The 4144-nt window shown below is 41.1% G+C and overlaps 1 pseudogene; it reads left to right on the forward strand.

The window, feature by feature from the left end:
• Positions 1-3696: 3696 nt before the first annotated feature.
• Positions 3697-3815, forward strand: LOC145396620 (5S ribosomal RNA; annotated as a pseudogene).
• The last annotated feature ends 329 nt before the right edge of the window (positions 3816-4144 follow it).

Consider the following 4144-nt stretch of genomic DNA (forward strand, 5'->3'; position numbering starts at 1 on the left):
GGGATGGAGAGAGGTCTGTGCAGGTGGTTTGGATGCAGGCTTTTTTTTTTTTTTTATGCGAGGAAGAAGGAACCAAAGGCCATGAGCCCGCAGTAACAGTTCCCTCCAAGAGAAAAACAAAATACAATAGAGAGCCAAATTCAAGATCCGATCATTTTGAGATGCCTGGACACACTGCGTTTGAAAGACTGGAGATCATAGGCAGCAGGAAATACAGATAGAGGGAGACAGTTCCAGAGCTGACCTGTTGCATAAATGAAAGACTGGGAGTAACGGTTAACTCTTGCATTAGAGAGTTGGACAGAAAAGGGATGAGAGTTTGCTGCCAGACAGGTGGAGGAATGCTAGCAGACAGTTCAGAGGAGCAGTGACCATTAAAGTAACGATAGAAAAGAGATAAAGATGCAACAGTGCAGCGAAGAGACAGAGGTTGAAGGGAGTCAGTAAGAGGAGGAGAGTTAATGAGACGAAAAGCCTTTGACTCCACCCTATTGAGAAGAGCTCTATGTGGGGAGCCTCCCCACACATGGGAGTTGTACTCCACACAGGGGCAGATAAAACCCCTGTATAGAGTCAACAATTGTGCAGGGGTAAAGAAAGAGCGGAGTCGGCTTAGCACACCCAATCTCTTGGAAGCAGATTTTACAAGAGATGTAATATGATCTTTCCAAGATAAGTCCCAAGTAAATGAAACCCCAGGCATGTTCAAGGATGATGCAGGATTAAGCTGAATATTATTAAACATTAATGGGTATACCTGTGGCCTTCCCTTGCCTTACAATATGTGACATACCGCTTTTTCCAGGGCGAAGGGACCTCCTCATCACTGCTTGTTATTTCCTCCTCAGGCTGCACGTAATCTCGATCCACCACATCATCATCAAGTGAAGAATCACTATCTCCAGTGAAGGCATCCAGGACGGATTGTATTTCGTCGTCTGAGAGACCTTTAAGCGCCATATCTGACCTGAGTCACTGCTAACAGGTGAGTGACCAAGACAAGGGTGCGCGCGGGTCACTCAGGGTCTGGGACGCTGCCCGCCTGGTGGCAGGTAGGGGAGGCTTGTGTAGGTGGGCGATTCGAAAATCTCACGCGAATTTTGAAAATTGTGGAAATTATGAACCTTGCAATTGCAGTGCGTTAAAGTACGTCGATGGGATTGGCAGTGACAAAACGTGAGGACGTGGAAGAACGTCGACGGGACGCCGCGGGTTAATAAGGACATGACAATATGATGCTATCATTTTAGTTAAAAAATGACGTAGATGTCCGTAGAGTTAGTGTTGTCAGTTAAGTTATGGAAGTTCGTTGGGTTCGGACAGAGGTTTCAATGCTTTCATTCCCTCTCGACTTTAACACGAGACGTTTCCCCAGAAGATATTCGTAATGATATAACATATATTTATATTCTGTACTGACTCGAAAACGTTTATACATTTATTTCACTATTTGTAAACATCTGCATCCAAACATTCCAGTCTTATTCTGGTAATTTTTTATCTCGGACTTGGAGTGTAGGGTAGTGTAATAAATAATAATAATAATAAAAACGATCTAAATGTGCGATTAACAGACTTTTCATATTCCCTTAGATAGAGTGACATGGGAAGTCCTAAGTATATGATCAGTCTCTGTAGCTATCATTCCTATCGAACATTACAAAACGAAGGCAAAGAAACATACCTTTATCAGTAAACATGTATTATATATGCAGTAATGTAGACAGACTCAGAGAACAGTGTGATACCATACAAACAACATACGCTTTTGCACTTTGAGAATACGTCGGATGCATTATCATTGGCTATTGATAATGTGACGTAAGCAACTCTCCAAACCCTCCTACCCCCGGCCCCCCTTCCTCCCACTCAGTTACCAGACATGTAAGCTTTGGCAGCTGCTTCGTGAGCATTCGTCGACCTCCAGTGCTCCGAATAGTGGGTAATGCGGAACTTTCCCTGACTGTACAGTCTGTACATTTACCAATTAATAAATCAGTCTAACAGTAATTGTGTTCTGTTTCCGCTAGATTAATCGTGATTTCAGACTATTTGGGTACCCCTTCACACCATAAGGCCTGGATAATCGGGCTGTCTCTGTACTTTACATAATACAATTTTTCTTAATGTAATGTATTACTGTAGACAAGATGTGTAATTGGTAAATTAAGAGATATTATGGGTTGTTTAACTCACCAGTAATGCGTAGTGTTGAAAACAGCAGTTGAGGGCAGGTAAATCCAATTAGAGACAGTAAGTCCAGGGTTAATAATAATATGCACATATTGTAAAAGCACAAAAACTTAATATATATTACTGTGGAAAATTCCTTAAACCTACGGCACAGTATATTTCACTTTGTCACTTTCATTCATCGTCCTCGAGCATCGGCTGAGGACTACTTGCTTCTTCTAGGGTTCCTTGAGGTGCCTTCTTTGGAGTGTGGGTAGCTGGTCTCGGGTCGTCATCAGTGAATTTACCTGCCTGGTTGCTCATGCACTTCAGCCAGTCACGGATATCAGCCTGCCTGACAGCCTGCCCACGTTTCTTGTAGAACTCGTTTTGAAAGATATGAAAACTGATCACCTCAGCCTCATTGTAATGATTATTTTGTTCAACGAAATGCACCAGTTTGTCAAAGTATACAGAAGCTTCCTTCCATGAAACTTCCATGACTACCTGCTCGGCATTTCGGCACATTTGGCGCCTAGTTTGATTTTTTTTTTTTTTTTTTTTTTTACTTTTGGAGTTTTTGTCAGCCTGCTTCAAAAATTCAGATTATTGAGATTTTCGGATTATCCGTCTTCAGATTAATGGACTTTTACTGTATATAGATACAGATATAGACAGATAGATAGATAGGTAGGTAGATAGATAGATAGATATAGTGATGGACAGATAGACAGATAAATAGATAGATAGACAGATAGATGGAAAGAGATGGTTGAATAGATGTTGATATTGACAGAGGTAGACAGAAAATATGTAATATAAAATACCGTATCATATCCCATAATCATACAAAAAGTGGTACAAACTGTTTATTCTTTATGTATGATTTTTTTTTCACTTGCCGTTTAGAACAAATTTACTCTAAACTTCATATAAAACATTTTAATTGCATGCCATTTAGGACAGGAATTTCGATCGTGATTGTAAAATTGTTTTGACTTAGATTATCGTGGCTTTCGTGTGTGTGTGTGTGTGTGTGTGTGTGTCGGAGTGGAAGGGAATCACAGCGTATATTTTTGTGTGGATTTCTGCATTTTTGTGCCTATTTTTCTATTTGAGCTTTTGTGCAAATATTTTTGGGCGTTGTATATAAATTAACGTTTCTGTGACTGTGTTTGCGTGTACAGGTTTTGGTTTTGCATATGGGTACGGTTAAATTGCCTTTTTTCTATGTGTCTCCAATGTGTGTATTTTTCGTCATTACAGTATGTATTCAAATTCTTGTTTAATGAATATTGGCATGTTTTTCTTTTTCTGGAACTAACAAACCAAAGTACTGCTGATCTGATTTTGGCGCGCGCGCGCGCGCGAGAGAGAGAGAGAGAGAGAAACCCAACACTGGAGTAAGAAATTTATAAGAGTGGCACAGCCAGTATTCTTAAAATCTCATTTAGAACTTTGTATTTCCAAGCACACACCGAAGAATCTTGGAGTTAGTATGCTGTGTAGAATATTATGCAATGATAATGATAGTATACCACGTTGAGTACACCGCTTCCCGTCCGATCAGCGAGGTTAAGCAACGTTGGGTCTGGTTATACTTGGATGGGTGACCGCCTGGGAACACCAGATGCTGTTGGCATCCCTACGTATCAAGTGGGGTTGGTGGAGGGTTTGTGCCCCTCCCTGTAAAACAATTAACTCTAAGCCCTTGACCACCCCGTGTGGGATAAATGGCGTCTGGCAATGAATGAATGAATATTCATTAAAATTGAATATTCTAATACCGGCGTCAAACTCTGCTTTCTTATGATAGCCGATAATAACCATCATCAACATCATCATCATCATCACTCATAGTCAGTCCACTGCAGGACAATGGCCTCTTCCATCTTTTTGCAGTACGACCGGTTGGCTGTTAGCATGTTCCATCCAGTCCCAGCGAACCTCCGAATCTCATCCCACCATCTCA

The sequence above is a fragment of the Coenobita brevimanus genome, chromosome 38 (genome assembly GCF_032717465.1).
Source record: "Coenobita brevimanus isolate Jiangsu-jjx chromosome 38, ASM3271746v2, whole genome shotgun sequence".
Lineage (NCBI taxonomy): Eukaryota > Metazoa > Arthropoda > Malacostraca > Decapoda > Coenobitidae > Coenobita > Coenobita brevimanus.